Here is a 20328-nt window from a genome sequence, read left to right on the forward strand (position 1 = left end):
TGTTTGTTTGGTTGTTTTTTTGTTTGTAGGTTGTATTGGCATGTTTAGTGTTTCTGGGCTTAGGATAAAAATTCTGTTTCCATGGCCTCTTGTAGCTTCTCTTTGCTCTGGGCTTGACAAAGTGCCTTTCAAACGTGGCAGAAGCAACAGGATTGTGTGCAATTCCATTGCCAGAGTGAAGCCAAAGTCACATATTTCGTGCAGTTACAGAGTGGCTGAGGTTGGAATGGACCTCTGGAGATCATCTACCCCAACTTCCTACTCAATCAAGTCACTCAGAACAGGTTGCTCAAGAAGTGTCCAGCTGAATTTTGAGTATCTCCAAGGATTAAGACCCCATAGCTTCTCTGGGCAGCCTATGGAAAAAGGTAAAAAGTAAAAGTTATATTGAAGAAAAATTTCCTGCATTTCTGTTTGTGCCCATTGCCTCTTTTCCTGTCACTGGACACCACTGGAGAGAACTTGGGTCCATCTTTTTCATTCCCTTCCACCAGGTATTTATACACACTGATAAAATATTCCCAGGGCTTCTCTTCTCCAGGCTGAGCAGGCATAGATTTCTCTCCATACGTTGGATGTTCTGGTCCTTGAATCATCTTTATGGCCATTCCCAAGACTTGTGTAGGGGTGCCCAAATCTAGTCCCAGCACTTAAGATGTGTCTAACCAGGGCTGACATGAGGGAAAAGATCACCTCCCTCTTCCTGCTGGCAATGTTTTTCCAAATGCAGAACCATTCCTTCTAGTTACGTATAATCTGAAAATTTGCTCAAGGTGCCCTCTGTCTTGTCCAGGCTATTAATGAAGATGCCACCTTCCTAGGATTGAGATGGGGCTGACTAGCTTGTAGCTCCTCATAAACTCATTCTTGCCCTTCTAGAAGATAGGAGCAACCTCCAGTCCCCAGGAATTTCCCAGAACACCTTGACCTTTCAAAGACACTTGAGAGTGGCCTTGCAATGATATCATCTGGGTCCCTCAGAACTTGTGGGTGCATCCTGCCAGATCCCGTGTAAGTTCCACTTTGTTTAAATATTCCCTAGCTCAGGTTAGGGACCCTGCTCTACCAAGAGTAAGTCTACCTTGCTCCCGACCTTCACTCAGGAGTCTGGGGCTCCTGATGGCTGATCTTACCGGTAAAAGGCTGAGACAAAGAGGTGTTCAGCACCTTGGCCTTTTCCCTGTCCTTTGGCACCAGATCCCCTGCCCCATTCAGCAGCAAGCCCACATTTTCCCCAGTCCTTCTTTTTGCTTTTTCTGTAGTCATAGAAACATTTCCATCCCACAGCAGATTTAACTCCAATGGATTTTTGGCTTTCCTAGCCCCATCACATCCTCAGTGTCCCTATACTTCTGCATAACTTGACCCTATTCAACCTTATGTTTCCTTTTTGAGCCTGAGTTTAATCAGGAATTCCTTCCTCAGCCATGCAGGTCTTTTGCCACCTTTGTTTGACCTCCCAACCATGCAAATATTAATTGGGACGATTTCCAAACCTGTAGGTTGTGGTTCTCCAAAATCAACAAGTACTCCTGTACCTCTCTTCTCTCCAGAGCTTTATCCTGTGGGATTATCCAAGCAGTTCCCTGAAAAGGTCCTAGGCTGCTGTCCTGAGGTCCAGGGCTGGGAATTCTTCTATTTGTGTTGCTTCCTCCGCTCAGGATCCTGAACTCCAACATCTTGTAATCACTGCAGCCCAAGCTGCTCCCGACCTTCACATGCCAACCAAGCTCTCTCTTGTTTGTATGCATGAGGGGCAATGGAGCAAGTTCCTTGTTGGCTCTGTGATCACCTGCTTTAGGAAGTTATTATCAACACCTTTCAGAAACCTCCTGCATTGCTGTGTTGGACTTTCAACAGAACATGGGATATCCAGGAAGACCAGGGCCTGTGAATGTGAGGATTCTTCTTTGAAGGAATGACCATCCTATTCTATCTAACAGTGAGGTTGCACAGTTTCTCTTTTTTAAGTCAAGACATGTCAGCAAAATATTCTGGGTTAAAGACAGCTTATTTGTTTTTGCCAAAAATACCATGCATGTCCACCTTTGTACCTGGGATAAAGTTCTTGTGGTGCAAAGAAATGTAACTTTTGGAAGGATACACAGAAATATTTCCAGCATACATGACTGGCTTTCATAACCAAGCCATCAGTGTTCTGAATGCAGTCTAGAATATTCTGGTCCATAAATTCAAGGAGTGAAGGACAAAGCTTATCTCTGATTTTGAGTTCTCATTTGACATCTCTTATGTATTAGAATGTCTCTCCTGGACAACATCATACACCTGTGCTCAAACCTTGTCCTTTGCTAAGCAAAAGGATTTTATAAGAATTTACCTAAATCTCCTTTAGTTACAAACTCGTTACTTTTTTTTTTTTTTTATAACTTCTATCCCCTAAATGAAACAGGATATGAGAAGGTATGGACTGTCTCTTATTTTGTGTTGCCATTTTCTTGGAGTGGTTAATGAGTCCTTTAATCTTCAGGATTAAACCTGCATTTCTGGTGCCCACCACCTCAGCCAAGGTCATTTGCTGGGTTTTTGGGTCACACCACCTTTTCTAGGTAGTGTGGCAGTGCAGCCAATAGTCAGGACATGATGTGCTCAACCCTGCCACCTCTGGCTGGGGTTCAGCAGCAGTCTGGCTTGGATTTCAGTCTGTAAATGCAAAGCAAAGCCTATATGTCTCTAATAATATGCAGTGAGAGGCTTTTTGAGATCTTTTTTTTTAAATTCTATTTTAGAATATTTCTTTTTCATTGTGTTATGCTATAAGCGATTTCACTGCCTACCTTACAGCAAAATAATGTGGTCTTATGATTAATCTTTACGATTAACTCAACAAGTTAAATATCTTTGTGAAATGTATTAGTAATTCTTAGCTGTATCTATTTATTCTGATTTAATGTTTCATTTTGAAATAAGATTTATTCAGACATTACATGTGAACAAATTTTTCGGGGGATTAAATTTGCATTTTCATAATTTTTTTCTAAAATTTTCCAAAGAGATAGACTTAAACTGCCATTAAATTTCATTAAAATATATAAATATATCTGTAGTGTGACTGGTATTTTTAAAGACACAGAAATGCAGAGAGCAAAAGCTAACTGTTCTCAGTAGTTAATGATCAAATAGAAATAATCTCATTGATTCTGAAGTAACTAAATTAGAGTCCTTAGATTTTGTACCTACTATTCAGGTTCAATTATCTGTAATTTAAACACTGGTTTTGATTATCATTGCGTTGATCCCATGGCTTAAAAGCACATGCTAATAAACTACAAAAAATGGAAGATGATGTGTCCTTTAATATTTCTATCAATGCATTGAACGGGGTCACTTTTGAGCTGGGTCACTTTTGATGCAGTTCTGGTTTCTGTAGCTGCAGTACTGGATTTTGACCGCTGAGTGTCAGACACTGAATAATCTTTTGACATTTTTTACCTTTTTGTTTCAGCCCTTTCTCTCTGCAGTACAGTGTTAAAAAGTTGTGGTAGATCTTCCTATCTCTGCTTTAGTCAGAAGGCAATATCCTGATTGTTTGATAGATTAAATTCCATCTCTCAGACTGAAAGAGAACAAATTGGGGCTTATTAAAAAGAAAGCTTTACAGCACACACTACAAGTGCCTTGTTATAGTTGTTACTGGTGGCACAGTATTGTAGAAAGTTATATTTTACTGATAAGAATTTGTGTGGGCAGCAAAACCCCTGTTCACAATGTCTCTGCTGGATACTGTTTGTTCTTCCTCAAAACCAGGATAGACTTCACCCTAAATTACTTCTCAGGATTATTCTGGGGTTGATTATCTGGGACTGTGAGATGAGAATACCCCCATGTCTGTCTCTGTTACGTGCTAAGGGTGTGTGTGTCTGTGTTAGACAGCCTTAGTGAGGGCTTTGACCCTCCTCGGTGGAGACACAATTCAAACACAGACACAATTCAAATTTGTTAGCACGTTCAGTTTCCTTTTCCTCTGAACTTTTAACTGTTGCAAATACACAGATGAAACTTTGAGACATAGGCCTTATGGTGCTATGGTTGCTACCTTGGGGAATCCATTTCCAGAGACACAATTGAGGCAAGAGCTTGGTATCAGTGAGATAATGGTCATTGTTGTGTTAAAATGAGAGGACACAGCTGAGGCAGCCACCACTGCAGCCAAACAGAGCTGCTACTGTCTACTTCAGCTTCTCTAATGCTTTTCATTGTGAGTCTGGCTTTCAGCTGATCATATCTGCTGAACTTACACCCCTCTTGGTTCTTGTCCTTAATATGTCTGCCTGGTAAAAGGAGAGGCTTCTCACACTGGGTTGCAGAAGGAATAGAAAGGCAGAAAAAACATGGGAGAATTGGTAAGAACTGAAAATCTGAGCTAGTCTGCAGCAAAGAGATGCCAATGACTGTGGCTGGGAGCAGAGGGAGAATCTCAGGTGACACATGGCAGAAATAGGGGGTACAGGGGTAGGGGATGTAATTGTCTCTACAATAATTGTGTCTACAATAGATGTAAAATCCTTGGCTTTGTTCCAACTTGTGTAGAAGTAAAAATTACATTTTTGTGCAATGAAGTTTAACTACAGGGAAATACCTAAATCTGCACTGCCCTTGCAAACTTACATCAGTCACTAATGGATGTTTAGAAGTCTTGGTAATGGCCACTTAATGTTTTTTGTTTTTTTGTTGTTTTTTTTTTTTTTGTAAGATCACTCCAGGAATCTGGAGAACTAGGTGGAATCTCTATTTTTGCTAAGGAGCTAAGTTCTTGCTCTGCTGCCAGAGTTATGCATATGATTTTTTTCTAAGTTTCTCTGCTACCTGATGTTGTAAAGTGTTCAACACTTTTGAAAAACCACTTGAAAGGCAATCACCTAAACTGGACCCAAATGTCTCTGTGCCTCACCTTTCTTCCCTTCCTCAAAGCATCCTTGCTCACATCTCTCAGGCATACTAGAGAGATAAATTCATAATGGCTGTGGATCAGTCGCTGTGAAATGACATCATCACAGAAAATTCCAGGAGATAATGAATAACTTCATACTTGATATAACATTAATTTGTGTCACTGCAAATAAAGTCTGAGACATTCCTTGAAAGAAAGTACATAGAAAGGTTGAATGAAAGTTTGCACATCAGCTGTTTTGCACATCAAATGATCCTGGGATATGATTCTATGGCCATATCACATTGTGTATTCTGCCACACAATAGAGCATTTCACCTCACATTGCTTATAGACAAAAGGGTTGGATAAAATTTGGACAGACAGCTTTTTTTTTTCTCTTGTTTTCTAACTTATCTTAAACTTTATTCTTTTTTTTTTTTTTTAACATAATTTTTAATGTCACATCCCAACTGTGAAAAGGCAGTTCCTGCTTTCCTAAGAACAGGCTGTTGATCAATTCACTGTCCACTGAGAGCAAATGTTTCTGACAATGCTTTCCTCAGTAGTGATCTCTCTTCTTTTTTCCTTTTCTTCATCTATCAAACACTAGATAAGTTGCTTTTAGAAATGCAGCGTTCAATTTTAAACTGGTTTATGCAGCACTTTCATCACAGTTCAGTCCTTTGTAATTGGATCATTTATAAAATAGCCCAAGAGGAACACTGTTTCCAAGAAGTATGAGTAAGATGCCATTATGAGGATCTAATAACAAAACCAAGAGTTTTCACTCAAAAAGGAATAGTCTGGCCTGGGAAAGCTGTAGTAAATAGTAAAAATCAATCTATTGAGTTTAAGGCTTCAAGGTAGTAGGAGAGGACAGAGACAAATGCTGTAGGTTTGTCTCTCTAGTGAGAGGAGTTCCACATATTGTCTGCTGCCCACATGGAGGCTCAGTGTGCTTACTTCATTCAGGTGACTTTGTGTCTGTCTGCTGTATGAGACAGTTTACGTTTTGCCTTGGTAGTCTTTGTAAAATATTCCTGCACAGTGCAAGGTAGACTTCAAAAGACCCAGTGCAGTCCCTACAAGGAGACTGACCCTTGGTTGCAAACACTATCTAACTTTTTTCTCTTCAAGAAAAAGAGGGGAGCCAAGGCAAAATGTAAACCTTACAATGAACAAAATAATTAACTGAAAATTTAATTAGACAGGAACAGAGCTGAAATGGTGAAAGCCTTGCCTGCTAGCACATCTTCTGACCTGGGTGGTGCTGCAGCTCACGTGTCTGGTTGTAACAGGTACAAACAAAAAGTCCAAAGGTAGAAGCAGATCACAGGGACTTTTAATATCTGAAATTGAATTGAAATGCTCGATGTCACAGAATCCAGTGTGTTTTCAGAATGGGCTATAGAGAGAGATAATAATAGGAAACTTTCGTTTTGCTCCTGGTTTTACTAAGCAGGACTCAGAGGACTCAGAATTACACAGATGCAGGTGGTTTTTGGTTCTACTCTGAAACCTGCTAGGATCCCATTGAGCTTTATTTATCTCAAGATTTTGGTAGTCTGAAAAAGGCCATTCAGACCACTGTCCAGAGGGTGGCACACTGAAATAGGTGGTAGGGAGAATCTCCTTCCCTTGCTCCTCCATCTCTTAAACATCACATCTGGCTAGAAGTTCTGCTGCTCTCTGCAGCTTTGTCTGGGTCTGCAAGCAGAGGTATCTCTTGGGAGACAGGAAGGCAAATACTTGAAACAGTGAACACAATGAGCTGTAATCGATTTAGACAGGACACTATTGGTCTCTGTGGACTATTTTGAAGAGATCTCAAAGGAGAGCTTAAAAAGGCAGCTTTATTGCCTGGAGGCTTGACAGAAGTTAACACTTCTCCTTGAAAAGCGCAAGTCAAAATGGATGAAAATTGCTGCATCTGAAGCACGGATGAGTTTGGTGGATGAATCACTAGGAAAAAAACTCTACAAACTGTTTTGCAAGAGGACAAGCCTAGAGAGCTCCCTACTGGTCTTTAAGTACTTTTGAAGATTTTTTTTCAGTATTGCAGTAATTGTGGAAACCATGACAATGGTGTTGAGCCAGTTATACATTTTACTTTGTAATAAAAGCCATGTAAATCTCTGATACTGAGATACTATGGAATGCCAAAATCTCCTCCAGGAAAACAAACAAATGTAGTTAGCATCAGGTCAATTAAAATGTACTTGGATGTTGTTTTTTAAAACTTTTAAATACTTTGTGATGTAAATGAAATAAAGAAATTCTCTTTAACTTGGCAATAAAATGATTTTATTTTAATCCCCATATAAATAAAATCTTAGAGCAGTTTAAAGATTGGAATTCTTTCTGAGATCAGAAAATTTATAAAATTATCTCAGGTCCAGCTTTGACTATTAAATATTTTAGAAACAAAAATAAAAATTGCCTTAACAGCCTCTCAACCTTAGCAGCCAGGTTTATTTTATTTCTCCTAGTAAGTCTTGCAGTTGAAGGTGAGATGCTATTAAGCTGCAGGCAGATGTGCATTGTGGTCCACAAGAGTTTTTATTAATATGAAATTACTATGTAGTGAGAGCACAAAATGCATCCTTCCAGTTTCCATAACAGAACCCACCTCTGAGCAAAGATAAAATGCAGAAATACCACTGTCTGTTATGGGGCACAGTCAGCCAGACAGACCAGGACAAAAAGGGCTTATCTTGCAGTAAGTTAATTTGAACAGAAAACTATTTTGGATTGAAATCTAATCAAGTATTTGAGACAGTTCTGTTTGGAAAGGGCAGATGATTTTCACTTTGAATTGCTTCATTGCAAAAATCTCTGCCAAATTATCTCGCTGGCAAGATGGAGCCACCTGGCATTTTTGAATGGCTGCTGGGAGTGGCTGCATGCCAAAAATTTGCCAGGCTGCGGCGATTAGTTTTAAAGAACTTGGCCTATGCTGTTCTTTCTCTGTGCAATGTCCTCGGGTCCCTCAGTGCAGGCAGATTCCTGCACACTTATCAGGAAGGATGTGGAGCTTTTGGAGTTAGACAGGATGCTCTTGCATCTGCAGTGCTTGTCACCATGAGGTAACATGGCAAATTCCGGTTCCCAGGAATCTCCTTGCCTTCAATCTTCTGCTACGAAGTTTTTGTTGAAAGGCAAAGGTTGTTCATAGCTGCCTTTCAGTTTTGTGGAGTAATTATACTTTTGGAAATGAGAAGGTTGCTATGCTGAGAGGCATAATGGGAGGCACAGGCATTCTTGGCTCTATATCCATTGTGAACATCCACAATGAGGAGGTTCCTGCACCACTGATTAGGAGAGACCTTTGTTACAGGACATTTTTTCTTCAGCAAATATGTAGGTTTGATACGGCTCCCACATGCTGAATAATGACCCAAGGCCAAGCACCAATTAATAGTCTAGTTTATAAATGGAGAAGGAAACAGAATCTGCCTTTTAGCCTTTGAATAGCAAGCCTGTTTTAAACAGCTTGACTGTAATCTCTTTAAATTCACCTAGAAGATCTGTGGGCTTTAGCTCATTGCCTCTGTGGATCTCTGCACTCCCAGGCAAGTTTTACAGGACCTAGGTGTAAAAGAAGCTTAGGCCTGCTATTTGTGTATTACTGAAACTTCTTTCAAAACTGCTGTGACAAGTAGAACAGAACCATTATAAAGCAAGAATTTCGGGAAATGTGCCTTTGGAACTTTTTAGGAAGGAGGAGGAGAGACCATCTGTTTTGCTTGTCACAATTCTTGTTTGTTTAAGATGTGAATTGCCAGAAATGTGGAAAGATTGGGTACAACGACAAGTGATAGAGTAATTTTCACACTGGACTTATGGGAAGCATGTGTTGTCCATCTGTGTGATTCTCATTTTATGCAAATTTAGGAAATATAGTCTTATGTCTAATTGTCCAAAGGTAGTTCTGAACATTCAAATAGAGGAAAGATACCACGCCATATCGTCAGTAGGCCTTCCTTTGGCTCCCTAACACGCCAGTGCAGAATGCTGCTTGTTTGATACTACAAATCATAATAAACATTTATATTTAGAATCCCATAAAATAATGTTTCAGGGTCTGCAAAACACTTCTGACCCATGCTTGGGTTTTCCTGGAAGCAGAACAGGATGCCACAATTTTCCTGACCTTCCTGAGCAGGTGTTACCAACCTGCCCTGAGTCATGTGCTGATGCCTTCTGGATCCTGATGCTGGGGGAACACTAGAAGAGGCTGGTGAGAGTCTGAGGGCTAAAAAATACATAGCTGTATATGGTTAAAGCTTAAACAAGGCATATCTGAGCTTTTGGGAAGAAGATTTAATTTAAGGTTTGTTTTGGGGGAGGAAAGCGTTTATTTGCCTTCTTAAAAAAGAAATCACACTCCACAGAGGGTGATGGAAGTTTTACCTGGAGCATATTGCATTTTTCAGAGCTCGTGAAAATGATACTTCCCCTTATCTACCCTAAGCAGTTTCATTGAATAGGTCCCAAAAATACACTTTCCCCCCCTCATTTTTCCTTTTTATCGGTTCATGATTTGTCTACAAACTGCAAACAATTCTGTATTTTTTTCACTCAGTGTGACATCTGGAAATGTGACTGGAAATAATTCCTAATTCTACTGTCATTGAAGTGCAAGCATTCCCAATTTAAAATACACTTTTTTGAGAATGTTCAGTTGAGGATTGCTTCAGTGCTTGATCTTGTAGAAAGACAAAAGCGAGCGGCATGCACTGAATATGAGATTCAGCTTGGAATTTCTGATGGAAGTTCCCATGAAATATTTCCCTTTGATGGTGATTCTTTAAATGGTAAAATGCCAGAAGTACCAAAGATTTTAATTTGTGCAATGCTGCTTACTGAACTCTCTTTAGACAGACTCTTTGATTCTACATACAGGCTTTTAGGATTTTTTAATTGCCTGTTGTTGCCGTTTGGGTGATTCCAAGGTGATTCCCGTTTGTGATTTTAAAAATATTCTATTAATAATAAGGTCTATCATTAAATCAGGAAAAAACAACCACGCAAGATTTTTTTTTTAATAAATAGCAATATACAAAAAACACTCTGGTTCTGACTCCTGGCAATCTGTCTGGCTTTTGAGGAGAGCTCTATTGTATTTGTGATCAGAATGGAAATCTTGTTTATAATGCCTGTGGGTTAGTTCTGTGGTATCTGATGCCAGAAAGGTTGTCAATGAATATAGGAAAGACAGTGTAGCAGGAGCCCAGGTTTTGGTTGGGTCAAGAATACTGCTATGTATAGTAAATCTCAGACACCTGTAGGTATATGAAGCAAGGTATGGGGTGTAGGAGAAATTGACTGACTAGAAGATAAGGACCACCACAATCAAAGAAAATGAGAGATTAAGCAGAGCCTCAGCTTGCTGTGGGTCTCACATAGTGAAGGGACAGAAACTGGAGAAGTTCGGTCTTGTGTATCCAGCAGGACAAGAAAGAGAAGCAGGGGGAAAAAGAAATCCATATTATGTTTACTGAGGTAGGAATCCATATTTCATAGAGAAGCTTATTATTCAGAGAAGACTCTGAGAGAAGGAAATGGAGTATGTTTCCTTTTATCCAGCATGATTATTAAATATGTAGGTTTGCTGTTTTTCAGGTGGGAGAGGCTGGGGAAATGTTTCAAGTCTCTTTTGGTGGCAATATCAAGCTGCTGTTTTTGGTGGTGGTGAGAATCAACGATGGAGGAGGACAAAAGGAAAGGGAAAAGTTAAGGTGACAGAAGAGGGATGCTCCTGTGCAACTCAAGATGAATGGACTCAAAAGTGAGGAACTGCAGCCTTGTGAAACACAATCCTTTTTTCTCTGTGTGTCTGTCTCAAAAGCTGAGCTCTGTGCCAGACTTCTAGTGAAATGTGCCTTACCTTGAGGAAAGACTGGTCCAGACTTAATTACCTTAGGAAACTGGAAGCCCCCCTTTTTTTTTTTCTGTCCTAGAGTAATTGTTAAATTCATCTCCATGGTAGATGAGTACAATAAAGCTTAGAAAATTCTTAGATATGTATATTTTGAGCTATAAGTAGTAAGTTGAGTAAGTCATCTGAATATGGATTGAATTTAAATTCATATGAATATGAATTTTTAAACAACTGCCTGTTTAAAAATTTTAAATAGAATAATCAAGTATATTTTATATGTGGCTGACCAGTAGAAGCTGCTTCATAATTAAGGTTTTCTTCTTGTCAATGTATGCAAGATATATTTAAAAAACACTTAAATGTAATTTTATGGATTCTAGATTTCAAGAGAAATTTGTATCTTTAAGACAAACACAGCAACCAATTTGCAACAAGCAATAACTTATTCATCTTTTGCTACTGGAAACCTGGTGTCTGAAGGAGTGAACTGCAGTACTAACTCTGCCTCCTCTTTCTTTGGATTACGTAAGGATGTGTTTAAACTCTAGCTAGTTCGCCCAAACCTCTGGGTTTTCCTTTGATGTTTTTATCAAGCATTACCTTATTCATGCAAAACAAGGAATTGAGGAGATTTGAATAAACAACTTGTAGCTGTCCATGTTTTCTGCTAGTATGTTTTAATCAAACAATGTTGAGCTATATGTTGCTATGTTACTGCTTTGTCTTTGTCTTTGCCTGCCTTCAACAGAAATAATTTTTCCCAAAGCTGCACCATGCTCCTGCCACACTGCAATGTGCTATCTGGATGTGTCCTATAAGCAAATCAGCTGAAGTATCTCAGTGTTGTAATCTGATTTAAGGAAGCAGGAAAGAAGAGGTACACCTCCTCTCTTCCACACCCAAAATATTGTGGAATCTGCAACAACTTCAGAAATTCTTGCATGTTGCTGGAGGTGGTTTTAGTTTTCACACCAGAAGTAATTTAGTTTCAGCACTTAAAGCCCAAAAAGCTCCAACATATTGCTAGCGTGCAAAAATTCCATGTGTGCTAAAAAACAACAGCATATGGTTGGGTGGGGTGTGACCAAAATGAACATAGTTATCACATTTTGAACTTTCTTTTTACAGACTTGATTAAATAAGGAAGAGGGGGGCAAAGGGGGGGCATCTAGGATGAGAACCTGGAATCCTCTTAGAGTCTGTCCTTTCAAGTGCTGTGTAGTGAATGGGAAGGATCATCTTGCATAAACTGTGGTTTAAAATAGGAGACTGACATTTCATCTGAACACAAACATGGAGACAAAGGAAAGGTGGAAGAAGGCAAGATGCCTCTGGGGTAGATTGCTAAAGGAGAATGGCAGGACATGCAGGCTGGAGGGGAACTTCAGCCCTCCCTGTTTGCTCTTAGAAATTAGGTAGATTGGGATTATTTGGTTTGAATTGGGTAGAACAAGTTTTAAGAGGGTTCATTTGCTGGGACTACATGTTTCAGGATGTTTAAACCTTACCATCAGTTCTTCTCAGCAAAATTGTATGCCGAGGTAATTGAAACAAGTGACTTAAGTAATCTTTGATTGTGACTGTATATATGTCTACAGTATTTTTTTTTTTACTCAGGTCTCTCTTCTGTTGAATATTTGAGACCTTATCAGGTCCCCTTATAGGAATATCTAAAAATTGCGCAAATCAAAATCAGAAATATTTCTGGAAACTTGGGTCCAGATACTTGATTTATCCCTCCAAATCCCTGGTGGCAAGGTTGAAACCCTTTAAGACAGTAATATCAAAAATCTCAAGTGACTAATACTAATATGCAGTTGCTTTGTGTGATTATGTGGCTGCACTTAAAACCCCTCAATGGAGTGTATCTCTCTTGAGTTGTTGTTAGTGTAGATGCCTGCCCAGTTTACTTTGCTCTTGTCTGCCTTGTCTGTGCTCTTCTGGGTTTAAATATATCAACAGAAGCAGAATCCTTCTTTTCTGGCACACCACATACTATCCTATCTGGTTTTAGGTGTGAATATGATGGGCCAGGTAGTGGCCTTTTGCAGGTTGTTTTACTGCCCAGCACTTGGATCTCTGCACAACCAGCACTGTTGTCCTCTGGGTGGTCAGAGAAGATGCCTTCAATTCTTATCCTTGGTCAAATGATGCCATTTCTGCTGCAGAGGCCGAACACCATCATTGGGCCAAGCGAGCTGTACAATGCAAAATGTACCTTTATTTTCTTCATGCAAGTCTGTCAGATGGCTTAAAGTTAAAAACAGGCCTAGTCTGGCTCTATTGTTGAATGATTTCTGTGAACTCTGTAATCTACTCTCGTTCCTAATGGTGAATTTTTTAATGCTTTTTGTTGTTCCCTTTTGTCTTCTCAAGTGAATGGTCATCCTTGAGCAGCCTTAAAGATTGTAGCCTTAAAGATTGTAGCTTGGCCCAGTTTTGTTTATGTTCTTGCAAATGACAAAATAAGAATGCACATAAAAGTCTATTCTTCCCATTTTAAAGCTAAGAACAGAAAATTACTTTGGGTGACTTTGCAACTTTGTAAAACCTTTGAATTTTGCCCAGAAAAGCCATTACTCATGTTAATTATGTTGGCCAAGACAAAGTATCTTTTTCAGATAAAAACCCAGGTTATTCTGTGGAACAATAGGGTCTGTCAACATGTGACAAAGCTTCCATATCTCCAGGGGAGGATCCAGTTGATGCAACAAAGTGTCAATCAGGATGCAGAGCTGCAGGAAGTTAACTCATGCGTACTCCAGGGTTGTCCAGCTCAGATGAAGAAAGTGCCAGAAGAACTTACCCATCATAACCAGCTGAGAGATGAGCTATGTGTGAAAGACAGGACAGCTTGACGGGCCTTGAATGGTGATCTCAGGAGATGTGTCCCTCAAGGGACAGAGACATGCTTCATGTCCTTGTACAGCCACTTGAAGCAACTTGACGTGAAAATAGTAAATAAAACATACAGAACCCCCAAGAGGGCATTTCACCAAAGAGCCCGAATGGGAATTATCCAGCCTTTTAGCAGGTGTAGGGCCCTGCCTGAAAGTGGCATCATAGATGTCTCCTGAGTCTTCCCAGTAAGCCAGTAATGGATCTGCAGCTTGCCAGATAGTCTGTCATAGGCTGTCAGCCACGGCTGGGAGGAGGGACGGCAGTCTCTTTTGTTCCCATGTCAAGCATGCAGAGAAGGGACTCCTAACTAGATAATTCAAGGGGAAACAGCTACTGAGTTCTCAATTCTCCATGACTTTCTAATTTTGCTTTCTTCTTTTAATGTATTTGCCTGCTGTTGGATGAACATCGTGCGCTGACAGTCCAACAAATAAAAAAATGCTATAGACTTCCTTGAAAAAGTACTGCGAAGTGTAGCTATTTTGATGCTTATGAGAGAACAGGTTGAACAGGTTTTTTCTTGAATATGTGGGGCCATGAATGGATAATTTTAGTGCCCTCCTGTGAAAGGGCATGCTCGTTTTATTTCCTTAGTCCTGGTCTTTTAAGCCAAAAGGAGTATTACAAACTCTTACGGCTTTGTGATTGTGAAGGAATTTTTTTCCTCTTTTATAAAGTCTCAACACTTGACATCGCTTTTATATGAATATGTAATATTTCACTTAAATAAATGTTTGAATTGTGGCTTGAAAACACAAATCCTGTAGACATAAAAAGGCAGGCTGCTGGTAGAGAGCCCTTCCCACCTGATTAATGTCACATAACTTTTAGGCTCATATCAGGCTTCTCACTTGTCTGTTTCAGATATTTTGGTTGAGAGTACTTGGGTGTTTGTAACACTTAGAAAACTGTAAAAGCGTCCCTGAACTCCAGTAAGAAAAAACTTTGTCTTGGGTAGTTTGTGAGAACCCGACTGGCTTAGCCAGAGCTATATAAATATAAACCCCTTTTACCTTCTGCATCATCGCTTCAGTCCTGGCTCTGACTGTGTAAGATTTGCAATTTGCAGTTTGTACTTGCTCTGAGCTGGCTGGTTTTGGCTCTGGGGTGTTTCTGGGGCTGTTTTTGGTGTCCTGAGGTGCCGTGCCCACTGGCTGGTTTTGGGGGTGCCGTTGCGCACGGCGGCCAGCAGATGTCGCCATTGCACCGGGCAGCGCCCCGGCATTCCCGGCTCCGGGAATGGGCACAGCGCTGGCTGCTCCTGGGGGTGTGACCCAGGGGAACGGGGGCTGGCCGCCAAAACGGGGGGCTCCTGTGGGCAGACAGCTTTCTTGTTTGCCCCTTCTGACAGGCTGCAGGACAGAGGCCTCCGTTCCCGTGTGCTGGTTTGAATCAGGAATGGTGTTATGACCTAAGCACCACAGGGTGGTCTCAGAGCACGCAAAATTGTTTTCTTTGGGATGAGATGGACAAATCCTTATGCAAGAAGCGCAGAAGATGGTCACACTCCAAGCACATCTGCTACAACTGTTAGGGCCCTCAGACCCCGAGTGAAGGTTTGAGACTTGACTGAAGAAACTTTCAGTGTGGATACTCTTGGCTCAAACTGTTTCACTGTATGGACCCTCTCCTTTCAGGCTGTGATACATGACAATTTTCACATAGCCTAAATTCACTGTAGTGTCAGCTGAGAGCTAATGGCCCATAGGGGAAAATGAATGCCTCCAGTTTTGATACCTGCCTTTGCATCAAGTAGGTGATGCGGATATACCCCATGGTGATGAAAGGCTTCTGGTTTCCATACACACGGAGGCAGTGTAGGCATCTTGCTCACTGTGCCACTTATAATTTGCACAACTGTCTGTTCATAGAAGAGATTCAGGAAATAAATTATTTTTTTTTTTTCTTTGTTGCTTCACTTTTATGGCATGGTTTCAGGCTTCCCACAGACTCAGGCAGGTGTTTCTGTGTGAGTTATGCCAGTTTTGAAGGCTTTTTTCACCCCCCGCCTTAAGCTTGTTATCATTACTCTTTTAAATCCAAAGCAAAAGCTGTGGAGACACATTGAGAAATTTGTTCTCATCTGCACTCCTTTAAAAAAAACCCTCAGAGATCTAGAAAATGATGGTGCTTTCATTCTGCAAGCTGGCATCGCTTACTAACACTGATATTTTTTGTTATAGTCAACGCTCAAATATGGTATTTCTAGAAATTAAAGTTTCAGTTGCTGGGTAGAAGAGAGTTAATAATCTTGAATTTATTTAAAGGTTATGTATTCTATATTCTCAGTGGTGCAGAGAGATGAGTGGTAAAACCTGTGAAGCCTCCAACAACTTGGTGAGTGGGCATCCAACACCTCCTTGCTAGAACATATTCCAGGATCATTGCAAAATACATTTAAGGTAATTTGCAAAGTCTAAGATCCTGGAAGCAGGAACTACCAAATTTGGGCTTCCTGTATTACTTTCACTCTTGCTGAGCTGTCTGCTGCAGTCATGGCTGGGGAAAGGATTCCATGTGATATTTCTCTGACTGTGCCGCCAATGATGCAAGGAGGATGCAGCGAGGCTTCCCAGACAAGTGTGATCCCAGCCTATCCCAACTTCTGCAGGTGTCTGACTTTTTGCTGTAGCTCTTAATCCTTCAATTGAGGGTCTTTGGGTGAGATGTCATTGTGCTTTTACGGAAAAAATTGAAATAAGCAGTAAAACAAAAATTTCCATAAGAATTCACCAAGATTGCTCATGTGCTGAAAAGTAATCATGTTCATAAAACATTGTTGAATTTAACCTTGCTTTTATTCTGTGAACAAGATTTTTGTTTGAAATAACATTGAATGAAATTTTATCAAATTGTAGATTAATTTAATTATTACTCTGCTTCCCTATCTAGGTATTTTTGAAGAACTGCAGCTAACCTGGAAACGAGTCTTATGTTCAAAATTATCCTTGAATAGTTGTGTTCCATTATTTATCTGAGTATCTTATCAAGGTGGCTTTGAATTGCTGGAAAAATGAGTAAAAAATACTGTCATTTTTCAAAATGCTTTGTTTTTAGTGAATATAATGTGAATATAGTGCCAATGAAATGTTACCCTCTGAGCCTAATTTGTATTAGTCAAGAATATGTGACAAATAGCTTGTTTTTATATGAAAAAAAGGGGTTTATGTTTTATTCTTAAAGATGGATTGAAGGGAATATGTTGAAGGAAAGTTGTGCCAGCACTGCTTAACCTGCTAGTATCTTGGAGATTATTTCTGCTGGCTTTGTGGGCCTTTTCAACACGATCCTTGAAAATGCTAATTAATTTCAGGATTGCTGTGTGTGTGATATGCTTTGACATACACAGCAAATTAATAATAATATAATAATCTTTCTAAAAGAATTTTGAGAGCAATTTATAGTTCATGCCAGATGTCAGTTGACTGAGTAATTTAACACACTTGTGTAACTGAAAAGTAATAGCTTTTGCGAGCCTGCCATGCTGCTTATGGATATGAATGACAAAATTTGTGGGTTTTTAGCTATATGCATAATCCAAAAACATTCACTCTCTCTTGCAGGGAATAAGCAGTACCAGAAGTGAATGTGTTTTAATCATCTGAAACATATAGCCCAAATGCTATTTTATTTGTTTAAACCAGGAAAAGACATAATTCCTCTAAAGGAAGTGCTGTGAATGCAAGACCAAGAAAATTGTTCTTGTCCTATCAGTAGCTGCAGAGACCACATCTCCATAAAAGTCGTTAAAGCAGCAAAGACAGCACTGTCAGCTTAGAAAATGTGCTAGAAGATATACTGGGCCTCTGGCCTGGAATCTAAAGTGCTTCTTTCTGTGCTTGTGCCCAGTGTAATGCCCCTGAATCTAGCAGGTTTTAGACCTAGATGTGACCCAAGGGTTTAGGGAAACCACCAGGATCCACCTTTTGTGCCTTCAGCTGCCTGGAAACCTGATGTGGAGTTCCTCTAGAGCAAATAGAGAGAGAGAGGCACCTCTGGGAGGAGGTTCTTCCCCAAAAGGTAGGTGGATGGATTGCTTCTTTTGGGGAACCAAACCTAAGTAAGATTAATATCTCTGTCCTTTCATGCAAATGATGAAAAACTACGGAACTGGGTGCAGGATGTTCCCTTTGCCACTCAGGAAAAAGACATTTTCACATTTGTCCTGCAAGTCATGACACTGAGCATTTCTAATTTTTTCCAGTTTTACAAAAAGTGCCATGCATATTTGTTTTTCTTTCCATGTTAAAGATTTTTAGCTTTTCTCATATATGTACACCTTTGTCGATTTTAGTATATAGTTCTATAATTTCTAGCACTTTCTTATGATTTCTCACTCTTCAGAACAGCAGCTAGCCCTTTATGTCACATTCTCGAAATTCTGTTTAGCCTTATTTTCAAGAAAATAATTTCTAACAAGAAGTCCCTGTTTTGCACCAGGGCTTGAGAGAAGTAACAAGAAATAGGGCAAAGAGAGTCTCCAAGGGGCAGACCCAAGGGTGAGCAAATGTTTTCCTATTAGATTGTACCTGCTAGATATGCTAATTAATTAGACTTACAAGAATTGTGAAGATCTCATGCCGCGTGTGCACATAGCTATATTCATGCACCTGCAAGCTTTCATTAAAGAACTGCTCTTTATATTGCCACTTTTAATATTGTTTGGAAAGTCTTTCTTTCAATTCTAGACAACAGTTTCACCATTTCAAGTGAAACACCTCCCTCAGATCTGGCTCTTCATAAAATGTCTTAGAAACTCATGACCACAGTGCTGCATTGTGATGGTTCATCCTAGGGTAATGGAGTGTCAAAACATTCCTGGCTCTCCACTCTGCTGCCAGCTCCAGCTCACTTACCCTTTGTTTTCTCTCTGAGAAAGGATAAGCCATGCAAGGACCCATTCAGGTTAACAAATGTGGGGCTTGTTAAGTTAAATCAAATGGGATAACCACTTTGGAGTATAAGGGAAGGACCTACAAGCCGGGTTCCTGCCTGCCTGCCATCATTTTCCTCCAGCTGAGACTCTGTGATCTCAGCTCCAATAGAAACTGAGTGTGTTAGGTTAAATATTGGGTTTTATTTTCTTTTTGTTTGTTTATTTGTTTATTTTAAAGGGTGTTTATGCTTCCCCTGTAGTCTTACAAGTAACAACTAGCTCACTTGGAATATTATACGCAGGAATTTCCCATGCATGCTTTTAGATACATCTTTGAATCAGAGGTCAACAGGCAGAAGCCAGGTGAGGTGAGAGGGGGAGGACTGGAAAATAATTGGTTTAATCAAAAAGTGATGGGAAGGCAATGAACAGTACAAGACCACGTTATCTGCTTCACTCAGTCTCCTGCACTGAAATCCCACTGATTTAGAGGATCTGTTACTCATATGCAGTAGAAAGAGGGTACACACCATCAATGGCATCTCCAAAAAAAGTTACAAGTATTATGAATGAGCTGGGTTGCGATTGCTATGTACCATAATTTTTTCAGCTCCTCACAACTTTGATATCTATCAGTCTTCTCATCTAAAGATAGCAGTCAAGAAGCTCTTGAGAGTAACCCACACATGCAGTGCCTAGCAGGGAGGGACCTTGGCTTTGAAGGACCTTCCAGAGCTAAGATAAACAAAAGAGTTACAGCGTATGCTGTTGTTGTTTTAGGAGTCATTTTCCACTTTTTCATTGAGAACATTTGACAGGGTTATCCTGTTGACACATGGAAAACCACAGGACTCTCAGGGGGTGAGTGAGAAAAGAGCTTTTTTCATCAGTAACCAGCTAGGAGCTGATGCTCTTTAAGGAATCCCAGTCCATACATGCTCCATAAGCTGGATACAGACAAAACCTGGACATATTTTCCCATGCCCAGAAGCACAAGGTCGATATGGGAAAATGAGGGTAACATTGTAAGTGCTGCTCAGACTTCACTGGCTTGTACATGAGCTGATCTCAGCACCTTAGCAGGTCACAGACTGCCTTGTTTTATTCTTCTTGAAAAGCTCTGCTGCAGAGAATGCAAGCATGCCCTGTGCATAAGCACTGCAGATCCGAGGTGCCTATAAACCCAGTTGTTTTCACCATATCTCATAGGCAGATTTGAATGGTTTTGTGTGAGATTAGCTAGATGGTTTAGGCTAGAGGGCTCTGATACCTTCATCTGAGGAGCTTTCCCAATTGAATTTGCCAGCAAATCTGAAGAACATTTCTGAGGAGAATATTTTCTCTGATTTTGATTGAAAGTTTTAAACCCAATTCACAGGATATCATCCAGGTTCCTCTCATGAAAATAAGAGAGGAATATTGTTTTCCTGTCTTTTTGAGACCAAAATGAAGCATGGAGTAGACCCACGTTCTACAGGCAAAGCTTTGGATAGCTCACATTGCTCCAGACAACCTTTATCTTGTTTACATCTTCCTGCAGATTGCAGGTTGAAAGAAATACATCAGTGCAAACTTTCTTCTGTATAACAACAACAATTTAAAAGCAATCTGCAATCCTTGTAACAGTAACTATGTTCACTTAAATAATAATGTTGCAGGATTCTTGTTAGACAAGACATGATTAATAGTTTTGATAACTGGCTTAAAAATCTGCTCAATGTAAGTCATGCCTTCTACATTATTCTGACTGGAACTGTGTGCTGTGGTTCTAAGAAGT

The sequence above is a fragment of the Pseudopodoces humilis genome, chromosome 1 (assembly GCF_049639895.1).
Source record: "Pseudopodoces humilis isolate 2021_Gansu_Grassland_sample_001 chromosome 1, ASM4963989v1, whole genome shotgun sequence".
NCBI classification, from domain to species: domain Eukaryota; kingdom Metazoa; phylum Chordata; class Aves; order Passeriformes; family Paridae; genus Pseudopodoces; species Pseudopodoces humilis.